Source organism: Sciurus vulgaris, assembly GCF_902686455.1.
Source record: "Sciurus vulgaris genome assembly, chromosome: 7".
In the NCBI taxonomy this organism is placed as follows: Eukaryota; Metazoa; Chordata; class Mammalia; order Rodentia; family Sciuridae; genus Sciurus; species Sciurus vulgaris.
In genome coordinates this window covers 145,561,310-145,574,637 of record NC_136467.1, presented here as the reverse complement: position 1 = coordinate 145,574,637, position 13,328 = coordinate 145,561,310, and positions in this window count along the sequence as shown.

Sequence of the window (13,328 nt, the reverse complement as noted above, 5' to 3'; positions counted from 1 at the left end):
TCAGGAAGCCCATCTTACCACCTAGGAAGTTTTCCATTCTTGCACACAGAGCGAGCACCACCTGTCAGAAGCCATTGCTTTGGAGAAACTGGGGCAGCAAATAAAAGACCTGAACAGTTTACGGTCAAAGTAGGATGCGGTCAGCAAGAAACAGTGCCGTTTCCTCCTGCCAGAACTGAAATCAGAGTCAAGGTTAAGAGGATGCGAAGCTTCACAAAAGCCCTCTGATAACCTGCCTCTACATCACTGCTGAGCTTCAACGGACCACAAGCAAGCCGAGCTCTAACTGCGCCAGTCACTATAGTTTTGTCAAACTCCTAATACACTCAGGGCTGGAATACATAGGGGAAAGACGCAAAGGGGACCGTCCCTCTTAAACCAATCAGCCTTGGAGATGCTAAGACTGCATGCTGAGTTTCCCTCTCCCTCCAGAGCTCCTTTCAAGGAAGTGCCCCAAGGGGAAAAGGCAGAAAGGAGAGGGGAAAGAGGCGGAAGGCATCTGCTCTTCACCTCCTAACCCACCCCGACTGTTGAGTTAGCTCACTGGGCAGGCCTGGGCCAGGTGCCACAGGATGCTCTCCACCCCCACCAGGTGTCCCCAAGTGGCTGGGGTCAGCAGGCACTCTTCCTTAACCACCAAGGTCATTCCTTACTGCTCACTGCAGGGTGGCCAGCGCTTGCTGCCACAAAGCCTGCTGCCAACCCAGCAGGTGGCACCAAGCTGCTGCCCCCAAAAGCGCTCTGCTGAGCTCCGTGAAGCACAGCCCTTCACCCGGCACACCGAGTGCCACAGGTGCCTCACCCACGCTTCCTTGCTGCCGCCGCTCCAGTCTGACCTGTGGAGAGTCCAGCACAGCCGGGCGGACTGGTCCTTCTGACTCAGTAGCTGCCTCAGGAAGCAAGGGAAAATGGCCTCCAGAGCCAAGTGGCCCCAACTGGGAGGATGCTGGCCATGTCCACTGGTCTTCCTCACCTCTCCCTTAGATTACGGGGCACTGGCTTCTCACTTTCACCTTTCCTCAGCCTGCACCCTCGGGGCTGCCCTGTGCGGGTGTTCAGGCTGCACATTTTTTTTTTTTTTTTTTTGTATCTTTTTCTCCAAAGATGAGAATTGACATACTCAGTATAAAAGGTTTTTATCCCCCAGCAAAGGGAAGTGTCTTGTTCTAACAGGATAGATATCAATAATGCCACTTTAACTTATGGAGGAGGAAGATCTGGTTGATCTAGCTTTAACTACAATAATGCAAGTTTCTAAATGAGTTGCTCCTTTCGTAAGTGATGGGCTAATCAGCTATTATCATAAAGTTAATAACAACTTTTGTTTTATTTTATCTTGTTCCAACACTGGGGAACAAACTCAGGGGCTTGCATAGCTAGACAAATACTCTACCCCAAATTACATCCTCACCCTGTTTTATTTTATTTCATTTCACTTCACTTCACTTCATTTTATTGTATTTTATTATCTTTGGTACTAGGGATTGAACACAGTACCAAAACCCACATCCACTGAGCCACGTCCCCAGCCCTTCTTTATTTTTTTTTTTTATTTTTATTTTGAGACAGGGTCTCACTAAATTGCTTAGGGCCTCACTAAATTGCTGAGACTGGTTTTGAACTTGCAATCCTCTTGCCTCAGCCGCCCAAATTGCTGGGACTACAAGTGTGCTCCACCACACCTGGCTGGTATATACTGGTTATATTTGTTATTTTATATTGCAGTTCATATCATTTGTCATTTTGTTGTACCAAAATGGTATTTGTTAGTTCACAGTTTTCTTCTACAATCACAACATTAGAGTATCTACCATGAAAAATTCACAAACATAACTGTTGTATAAAAATAAATTAGAAATTACTTAGTAATAATAATAGGCTAATTGTTTTATAGCAGTCATTTATTTATGAAATGGTCATAAACACAAAATTTTAACTGCTATTAAAATTCAGTAGCTTATTCCTATATATTACTTTAAAATGCTTTAAATTCTAAGATGCTGAGCTATTAAATCATTTCTCCACACTAAGGCTTCTCAAAATTAAAATGTATTTAAAATTTATTTATGGTTTACGATCTCAAAGGTTCTAAAATCTAGAATCATTTAGAAAACAAAATATGGAAGCAAACAGGCATTATAATAGTCATAATAAATTCATTTCCATGAAAACAAGATGTATAATTATTTTGTGAAAATTATTACTTCCTGTTTCATTAATTATTTACAGTTGTATGACAAATTATCTCAAAATTGGTGACTTAAAGCAATAAACATTGATTATCTCAAATAGGATCTGAGGGTCGAGAGGCAGGGAGAGGATTTCCTGGGTGGTTCTGCCAGGGCCTCTCAGCAGGATGCAGTCAGACGCTTGCTGGAGCATCTGCCTTCAAGACGGCACCCTCACAGGGCTGTGGGCAGGAGGCCTCAGTTCCTCCCTATGTGGGCTTCTCCCATAAGGGCTGTTCAAGACAAGGTAGCTGGCTTCCCCCAGAGTAAATGATCCAAGGGCTATATGGGGACTTCTGCCCTCTTGGGATGTGGGAAAGCATGACACAGTGTGAACATGCTGAGGCAAAGTATCGAGAGCCATCCTGGAGGCTGGAGGCGTCGTCTACACCTAGTGACATCAAGTTCCCAACGGCTCCGATTAAAAACCTAGCTTTTCTTTTAATTCAATGTGTGCAGCTTATACAGACTGACTTCTGGCTGTTCTACTGAAACATAATTAATGTACTTACTTCCATTTTTCATAGGAGACGACTCAAAGGCAGCATTGGAGGTGGGTGGGGCTGGGATGTTCCCCCGGGAGAGACCGGTGCTCAGCCATTCCAGATACTCCCCCCAGTCTGTTTGCAATGATAAGCCAGCCTCTCCTGCTCTGTCCAAACTGCCGACTCGTGTTTCCAACACACCAGACAGTTCACTGAAGAGATGTCCTGCAGGCATCTCAATCTCAACTTGTCCAAAGTCAAACCCTCCATCTCTCCCCCGTTTCCTTGGCCAGCATGAGGCACCACCACATCTACACAGTTGTTCACACCAGAAACATGGGGCCATCCCGGTATTCTCGTTAACACGTGGATCCACGCAGCACATGGACTTTACCTCCTGGTGGCTCTCCAGTCTCCCTGGGTGTCCTCCAGCACCACGGAGGTTCAGACACCATTGCCCTCTGCATCTTGCCATGGCTTCCTGATTATTCTGCCTCCAATCTCGTCCTCCCATCCTCTAAATTGCCTTCAATGCAATTTAAACTATAAGTTTAAAGTCAGTCTCTGACTCCTGCAGTGGCTCCATATAAATGTCAAACGAGGCTCTCTTAGCTTGCTCCAGTCTCTCTCTCTAGTCCTATTTCTCATTAGGCCCCAACATGGGCATTTTCTCTAGCCCTGATCACCTCCTCCAGGGACTTTGAGTGATTTGGGTGACCGCCTAACCTCTGGGCCTTTGCACATGTTGTCTCTACCCAGAATACCTTTCCGCCCCTTCTTTACCTCCCTGAATCTTTGTTATCTTTCAAGTCATCGCTGTGTCACCTCCTCAAGGTAGCCTTCCCTGGCTCCCCAATCTGAACCAAACACCCCTTCTGTCTGTGTTTTCAGCATTTCACGAACATCTCAATGTATGTAAGACCAAGTAGTTTGACTAGGCTATTTTCCTCCAGAGTTGAAGATAGTAGCTGCTTATAACAGAGGCTATAACAGTCATGCAACAAGTGTCAGTGAGAAGTTAAAGGGGGCCCTGTCCCTTTTCCTCCCCTAGGTGCCTGCTGAGAAAATCCCCTGCTCATGTTTCCATATTGCGAGCTCTAGTTTCCTAGGTTCCTGGGGTAGGAAAATGATGCTACCTCCTCAGAAGCTGACCACATCTGCACTCCAAATTATACTGACTCCTTGTGACAGACTGTATAAGCTGGCAATATCCATTTCCCTGCTTTGACCTTGATTTTCTTTGCTGTTGAGGCAGAGATGCTAAGTGCTTGACTGTCCAGCCTTCCTTACAGCTAAGATTGCCTGTGTGACACAGTTCTGGCCAATGAGATAGGAGCAGAAGGTTCTGGGGAAGCCACCTTCCCTGAAATAAAAGGCAGTCCTTAGTCTGAGAAAGTCGTTGGTTCTTCGCCTGTTTTCTTCCGACCTGGAATGTGGGCAACGTGGATCGTCCAGAGTGTCAGAGCAGGACCATTCTCTCAACCCCTGCATTATTCTGCAAACAACAGCAGCCATCCCATCTTGAGTTTTGGGAGGCAGACAATATTTCATGCCTTAGCCTTTCTTAAACCTGAGAACTGTGGCTACAGCCAAGCCTGGCTGATAATAACGCTTAGGCCGCCCGTCCACAAGCAAAACTAGCAAAACCAAATGAAGTGGTGTTATCACAGAGAGTGAAAGAATGGACATTTTTTTAAGCTGTCTGTTTTATCTCAACTCCCTAAGGTTTCCCTCCCAGTAATGGGAACAAAGCCCTTAAAGCTGTTCTCTGTTCCCAAACAGAGAGTAAAAGAGTAAATTGAGCCTGATAGCCAGATAGTGCTCAAACAGTAGGATTACCCGAAACTATTGACCAGAAGCTACAGCCTGTTGTAAAACATTGTGAAACATGTTGTCAGCAAACCCAGACCCCCTTTGAAATTTCCTGGCAGCTTTGTTCCCCCTTTTCCCCCTTTCATGTGTGACCCCTCCCGATGTGTGGTCTCTGCCTTTATAAACCTACAAGATTTTCTGCTAGGGACTCGACTCCTGGAGTTGGGTCCCAGCGCGCTGGAATAAACACCTCTTGCGGTTTGCATCAAGTGACGCCTCCTGCGGTTGATTGGGGTTGCCGTCCATCCATGGGACAGAGTTGGGGTTTCCTTTTGGGTGGCCTTACAAGAGCACATGGAAACTTGAGCCAAGTTGCCTTTTGGAAAACACCCAAAGGAGCCTATTTAGCTTTGAAATGCATGACAGCCCAGGCAGAGGCATCAGGGAGAGGTTTAAGCAGAATCCTCCTGGTGATAGAATCTCAAGAAATTTTGGAACTGTTGATGCTTCAGAGGGACCTGGACTCTGGAAGGAAGACAGGCCTTCTTTCTGCAGAAGTGAGAAAGTCCCCCTAGTGGAGAAAGGCAGGAAAGGACTGGCAGAGTGAGGTGTGACACGTAACTGGGTTTTGCTTATGCTATAATTATCCTCTAAAACTTCAAATACGTTTGTTAATCAAATTAACCTTATATCCGCACTGTTTTGGAGAAAGAATTAAAAGGGGCGGTGGTTTCAGAAATCCATACTTAGTATTCAAGAGCGAAATGAGCAGGGGTCCCAGGAATGAGATGACAGGCTCCAGCAGCAAACCCATCTGCCTTGGGGACCAATTCTGTATTTTTCCCAAATGCAGAATGAAGCCCTCTGTATGCATGGGCTCCACATCCAAGAACTCAAACAACCTTAGATGGAAAATATCTGGGGATCCGTACCCCAAAAAGCAACTGCATCTGTAATTGACCAGGTACAGACTTTTTTTCTTGCCATTATTCTTCAAACAATACAGAACAACAACTATTCACACATCGTATTAGGTATTTTAAGTAATCTAGAGATGACTTAAAGACTATGGGAGGATTGTACAAGTTCTATGCAAATATTATGCCATTTTATATAAGGGACTTGAGCATCCACAGAGTTAGGGATTCTCAGGATCCTGGTACCAAACTCCCATGGAAACTGAGGGACCACTGTACCCCAGCAGAACCTTGGAAGAAGCAGGTAAGGGGACTAGATGCCCTTAGTACTTAGGATGATGATGAAGCCTTGTTATTAGTACAAAAGAGCATGCTACTGGGAATGTAAAATACTTAGTCACCTGGGGGCTGAGGTTGTGGCTCAGTAGTAGAGCGCTTGCCTAACACGTGTGAGGCACTGGGTTCAATCCTCAGCACCACATATAAATAAAAAAAATAAAGGTCTGTCGACAATTAAAAAATTTTTTTAAAACATAAAGTCACCTGGATTTCACTGGTTTATTTTTAAAAATTAGAACTGGACGTGGTGGTATGCATCTGTAATCCTAGCGGCTTGGGAGGCTGAGGCAGAAAGATTGCAGGTTCAAGACCAAGCCTCAGTAATTAACTGAGTCCCTGAGCAACGTAGCAAGACCCTGCCTCTAAATAAAATATAAAAAGTGCTGGGGATGTGGCTCAGTGGTTAAGCACCCCTGGGTTTAATCCCTGGTTCAAAAAGAATAAAAAATTAAATAAAATAAATATAGTACTACTTTGATTTACTTTGGAGACTTTGATGTCTCCCTTTTCTGCATTATAAAAAAATTTTTCTCCATTATAAAAGTTTTTCTTGGCTACAGTGCAACTCAGTGGAATAAGGTGCTTAGCAGAGAATCCCTGGGTTTGATCCCCAGCACCAAAAATAAATAGATAAAAATCTTTTTCTCCCTTTTCTGCAATTCTTTTCTCTATTATTTTCTATTATGTTCATTCGTAGGAAAATCAAAAACTACAGAAAAGTACAAAGAAAAAATTTAACATGTCTATGAATCACTTTTAATAACCACTGTAAAAAAAATTTAATCTATGTGCTGTAGATTTAAATGTATGTATGTGCATACATCAGGTGTATATATGTCAAATTGAGATTATGTGATACACACAGCATTACAGTCTTCCTTTTTCACTTCTGAAGGATTTGAAGGATACTCAAACAAGGTCACCTTTTTCTGCATACAGATAAAATCAATACAGTTTTTGGAATGCATCATCGATTTGTCCCCAGGTTAAATAAACATTCTCTGTTCCCTGCCGTTGGTCATCTCTGTCTCTTCTGTCTCATAGGTTGGGGAGATTTCCCCTCCAAATAACCAGAGTTTCCCTTTTCCCTCTAAACAGAAGGTGTTCACCTAATTCATTTCCCTCCTTTGTCAGCAAAACTTTGCTTCTTTGTTCTCCGTGAGTCCAGTCTCTTCCATTTGAAGCCATCTTGGCTACTGATACAAGGCTAATCTTCCCAAAATGGTATTTTCCAGCTGTTGGTAATGAGGGAGACAGGTGAAACCAGGGGTTAAGCAGCCAGTTTTGACTTCCCTAATAGAATGCACTGCAGGAAAGTGTGTCCCTCCATGAGAATACGATTACCTCCATCACCCCCCATCCCCACCATACCATCATGGTGAAGCAAAGTCTGATACAACACACTCAATAAGACCTCAGAAAGGTCACAGAGCCCAGTCACTCTAAGAAGGACTCCAGCTCTCTCCTGCCAATACAGGACTTCAGCTGCAGAAAAGTGGATGCAGCACTAGAACCATAGCTTCCAGCCAGTTCAGAGGCAAGACTAGTCTCATACAAATAAGAAAGGATTGAAGGAGAAATGATCCCCATCCAAGCAAACTGAAATTCTAGATAGTCACCTACATTAGGCATTAAGAAGATAAACTTATTGCCTGCATTGTGAAATGTTATTTTTTTAACAGGAGGCGGACAATAAAAAATAAAAAATAAAAAAAAGAAGATGATAGAGGGAGAAAGAAGATAGAACCAGCATTAAATAGAACTCAGAGAAAGAAATTCTCTGTAATGACTTTTCTATAAAACAGCTCAATAAAACTATAAAGTCTGTACAATAAGAACTCAAAGACAAGATGAAACTTATAGAAAAGAGAAGCCTCCAGTTCTAAATAAATAGCTTAAAGACCAAAAGAATACTGATATAACAAACAAATTGTTTCTTATATATACCTTTATATAGTTCTGGAATTTGCTTGAGTCTTGCTTGTTTAGTTTAGTTTTTGCATTGGTTGGTGGGTGGTGCTGAGGATCCAGCCCAAGTCCTCTCACATGCTAACCAAGTCCTGTGTGCTGAGCTGTAGCCCCAGCCCATTCCATTACACAGAGACAAAAGAGACCCCAGCCCAGGACCGTGCTCCCTGGAGGACCGGGATATCACAAAGACCAAGAAAGCAAACTTATTAAAGAGTGCATAGGAATCTCCAGCGCTCAGCACTGACGCAGCAAAGCACAGAAGCCTCGGCTCAGACCCCAGGGAACGTTCCAGAATGCCAAATGCCCGGAGGCTTCTGTGCTTCTGCTGACCTCAGAGATGGACACTGCTCAGGAGTATGAGAATTTGAGCTCAAGAGTTTAGGAGAGAGAAATGACCGATTCAGTGGCAGACGGTATAAAGGACGGCATTCCCGGAAGACTATAAAGGTGCTCCAAAATTCCATCACATGGTGACATCATAGCACAACTCACTCCTCCCCAGTGATGCGTGTGAACAAACCCACTGCGCTGCCAGTCATACAAAGGCGCAGCAGGCACAAGGGTGTGCAGCACGTAGCACGGATAATGATGATAAACGACCACGTCGTTGGCTTATTAAGTACCACGCTTCCATCGCTATTTCAGAGCCCACGGCCGGCTGCGGCCCTGCACCCTCGTCTCTGGGTGCAGCGTCTCCCTGGCGCTCGGTTTCATCTCGCGCTGTTTTGTCCATCACCGTCCAGAAGCCTAAACCCCAGCGGCTGGTGTGGCCGGGAAGGGCTGACCCAGGGCCACGGACCAGGGGATGGAAGTGCAGTGGGTAGCGCCACAGAGAGGAGGATCAGTGCGCGGCTCCGCTCACCGGCCCGTGTGTCCCACTCCGCAGCTGCGAACTTGAGGAACCAGAACGAGTGCACGGGAGATGTCAGAGGACCTGCTTCACAGAAGCCATCGGGACTAGCAGAAGCTCCGGAAGGACCTGTATGGGGTGCCCAGATACTGCCGGAGGCCTGGATGGAAGGCCAGACACAGAATCGCATCGACGACAAAGGCCAAAGCACAAGTTTGTTCCCGGCGTTGAAAGAAAAGGCTGGCCCCATGATGTTGGCTGGCTCTGGGGTTCTAAGCAATTCAGGAATCATTTTTAGCCAAGCGCAGTGGTGCATGCCTGTAATCCCAGCGGCTCGAGAGGCTGAGGCAAGAGGATTGCGAGTTCAAAGCCAGCCTCAGCAAAAGCGAGCAGCTAAGCAACTCAGTGAGACCCTGTCCCTACATAAAACACAAAATAGGGCTGGGGCTGGGGCTCAGTGGTCGAGTGTCCCTGAATTCAATCCCCAGTACCAAAAATAAATAAATAAATGGAAAACACATAAAATAAAAGAGGGCTGGGGAGATAGCTCAGTTGGTAGAGTGTTTACCTCACAAGCACAAGGCCCTGGGTTCAATCCCCAGCACCAAAAAAAAAAAAAAAAAAAAAAAAGATGGAATCCACAGATTGAAGAAAAAATTCTCTCAAGATTTGTACAGAATGAGGGGCTGGGGAGATAGCTCAGTCGGTAGAGTGCTTGCCTTGTAAGCACAAGACCCTGGGTACGATCCCCAGCAACAAAAAAAAAAAAGATTTGTACAGAATGAAAGAAGCAGGAGAGATTGGTTATGAATCTTAACGCATCCTTTTTTCTTTAACTTACCATTATCCATTCTGGTGGCAATTTACCATTGCACACCAGTTTTAGTTCGCCTCATACGTTAGCTTCTCATTGCTCCCCCCTTCTAAATCGTTCTTTATCTGATGCGATTGGTCAATAGGCTAATGTACAATAGCTAATTGGTCAATAGGTCCAGAGGCCTTTGCTGTGGCATAGAGTCCATGCTTGCTCAGCGCAGCAGAAGACACTCAGAGGCATTCTCTCCTTTCAGTCTCCAAGCTGTGTTCTTAAAGTCTGAAATTGCCAGAAATCTGACTTCCAGAGGGCAGAGGAAGCAAATGACAGGGAGAACCAGTGCCCTTTCCTCACCCTTTCCTCTTAACCAATTTATAACATTGAAACTGGTTTGAGTTTCTTGCAGACAGCTCGTCTTCAGGTTGTTGGGTTTTTGAGTTTTCTTTTTCTTTTATTTTTTAGTTCATGCTGACCATCTCTATCTTCTAATTGGTGTGTTTCTTTCTTTTTTTTTTTTTTTTTTTTTTTTTGCCGTACTGGGGATTGAACTCAGGGCCTTGTGTTTGCGAGGCAAGTACTCTACCAGCTGAGCTATCTCCCCAGCCCTTAATTGGTGTGTTAAGACCAGATGTTGGCTAACTGTGGTCCGTGGGCTAAAACCAGCCCACTGCCCATTTTTGAAACAGAATAATATGTAATAGAGATTGCATTGGACCCACAAAGTCAAAATGTTTAGCATATAAACTTAAAAAAAAAAAAAAAAGCTTATTGACTTCCAGTTTAGAGCATATACATTTAATGTATTTTTTGACACATTTGAATTTAGGTCTCTATACTATTTTTTACTTTCTGTTTGTTCTTTCCATTGTTTTGCTATTCAGTTTCTCCTTTCCTATCTGCTTTGGGTTATTAGAACATCTTTAGTTTATTTGTTTGTTGGTTTGTTTACTGGTACTAGAGATTGAACCTAGGGGGACTTAACCACAGAGCCACATTCTCAGCCCTTTTTACTTTTTATTTTGAGACAGGTCTCACAAATTGCGTAGGGTCTTGCTAAGCTTCTGAGGTTGGCTTTGAACTTGTGATCCTCCTGCCTAAGCCTCCTGAGCCACTGGGATTACAAGCATGCACCACCAAGCCTGCAATTGACTATACTTGCTTATGGGTTGTTCTAAGGATTAAAACAGATGTATTTAACTTCTCCAAATCTATTTAAAATTAATACTTTGGGCTGGGGATGTGGTTCAGTGGTAGAGTACTTACCTAGCATGTGCAAGGCCCCAAGTTCAATACCCAGCACCACAAAAAATTAAAATTAAATACAAGTAGTACTTTACCACTTTAGATGCAAAGTGGAAAGCTCTCTATCACATAAGTCTCTTTATCCTGTTATGGCAAGATTGCAATAAATCACCAAGCCAATCTTAAAACAGGAGACTGAACCATTTTTATTCACCAGCAGGCAGGCCCCAGCTGGTGGGAGGAGGGCAGACTGCAAGTCTACACTCCTGGACCCCCTCCAAGGGTAGAGTACACCTTTATAGTCCCAAACCACATTAATCACAAGTGGCTGTTGCTGTGATTCAAAACCACAAACAAGCATCATGAGATCTAGAATCATAAGCAGAAGGGGACGTGGGTCTAAACAACCCTAGTTAAGTACAAGTTAAAGAATGCTTACTAACATCTAGACTATCATTCTTTGAGAGGGTACATTGTCCAAGAAAAATGGGAAGGAAAAAGAGAACAATTTTACATTGTATAAGAAGAACAGAAACATTTGCATTTCTGCGCAAGGTGTGCTAAGCAGGATCGGGAGGGCAGAGGCGAGTTTTCCCATGGGAGAAGCATTTCTTACATGACTGGGAGTCTCGGGGTAAAATGGAGTCTGTTTGGTCATTACCCGTATAGCCTGGACCATAACAATTCTTGCCCCTTTATTTGGCAGTCATTGTATGTTTTGTGCATAAGCACTGACAACTCCATCAGACAATGTTATGATTTTTGCTTTCTATCATTAAACGTATTTTAAAGAACTAAAGAAGAAAAGAATAGTCCACTATATTTACCATTTCTGTTGCTCTTTTTCATTCCTGATGTTCCAAATTTACTTTTGATATCATTTCTCTCCCAGCTGGTAGGTATCCTTCAACAATTCTTTTAGATCAAATCAGTCAACAACAAATTCTTTCAGTTTCTTCCATCTGAGGATCTGAGGATGTATTTATTCAACTTAATTCTTTTTTTTTTTTTTTTTTTTTTTTGCAGTACTGGGGATTGAACCCAGGGCCTTGTGCTTGTGAGGCAAGCACTCTACCAATTGAGCCATATCCCCAGTCCTCAACTTAATTCTTTTTTTTTTTGGGTGCTGGGGATCGAAACCAGGGCCTTGTGCTTGCAAGGCAAGCACTCTACCAACTGCGCTATCTCCCCAGCCCCTCAACTTAATTCTTGAAGGACATTTTTGCTGGGTGTAGAATTCTGGGTTGACACCATAGATTTCCAGGACACCAGCAGTTGGAAAAAAATGATAAACTCAACATTGTTTTGGTGGTACTTTGAATTGTTATCTTCTTCTCTGACCTGCCTGATATTATTTTGTTTTCAGAGTCCTTAAATAATGACTCTGTGCATTCTGTCCAGCTTTTACTGCTGAATTCAGTAGGAGAGACAGGATGGAGTGTACTTACTCTGTGTTACCCAGAACCAAAATCCTCTCCTCACCCTTTAGAACTTTTCAGTTAGGAAGAGCACTACTTTGATTGCCAGAAACTGATTTCTTCTGGACAATCTTCATAAGTAAGGAGCTCCCTATGCTAAAGGAATGCACCAAACCCTGTTGCTCCTGACCTGCTTGCTCAAGGGACAGTGAGCCCTGGCCTTTTAGTCACTACCTGGTAAACCCCCAGGGCAGGTCCAGAATGTCTTCCAGGTACAGCTCAGCCATCTTCCCATGTCTTTTACCCTAGAGACATCCAGAGAATGAGAGGTTCACCTACAGTTTTCACAGATGGTGGGGGTGGGCATTGGGGGGGGGGGGGGCATCAGGATTTTCTCTGTGGAGCAACAGCTCATGGAAAAATCCTACATCTAGCTGTGAGGAGAAAATAGGAGGACTCCACTCTGACCTCAGCTTCAAAAACTTCCTCCAATTCAACTTTTTCAAAAAGTCTTGAACCTGGAGGTTTGGTTCCTACCTGATCCATTAATTAGTTGTTGCTTCTTTTTCATTAGTCATTAGAGCCCTATGTAAAGTGCCTCTGTCCAGTAGACTACTGTGTTACAGAGAATAAGAGACTAAACTCTATTTCAGTTCATTTAAGCACAGTGTATTGGCTTACATAAATGAAAATGCAAATTTCAGGATAAACTAGAACCAGAAACTGAAACAGGACCTTTCATTTCTCAGTTCTCTTTTCTTCATAAGGGCTTCAGTCTAAGACCATGTGATAGCCCCAGGAGCTCAGGATTCAAGCCATTTGAGAGTTTTAAAAGAGGCACATTTGTATCACAGTTATCTAACCATCGCTAATGTTGGGCATTAGTTGTTCACTTTTTCACAATCACAAATTATATTATACCTTTGTGCACATATTAGGTTGATCCATACTAAATCCCCAATGCTCGACATTCTGACCTATAAAAATGAGTTCTTGAGCTGGTCTTGTAGCACAGTAGTAGAATGTTTGCCTAACCCGTGTGAGGCACTGGGTTCCATCCTCAGCACCACATAAAAATAAATAAAATAAAGGTATCCGTCTACAACAACAACAAAAAAATTTTAATAAGTTCCTATGGCCTATTCTAGTGGTTTTTAATATTCTGGATTATTCCCTCCGGTTGAATTTTCAGAGTTGGGCATCTTGAGCAAAATGTAATTGTTTTCCCTACCAGTTCTAGAAATATGTACTT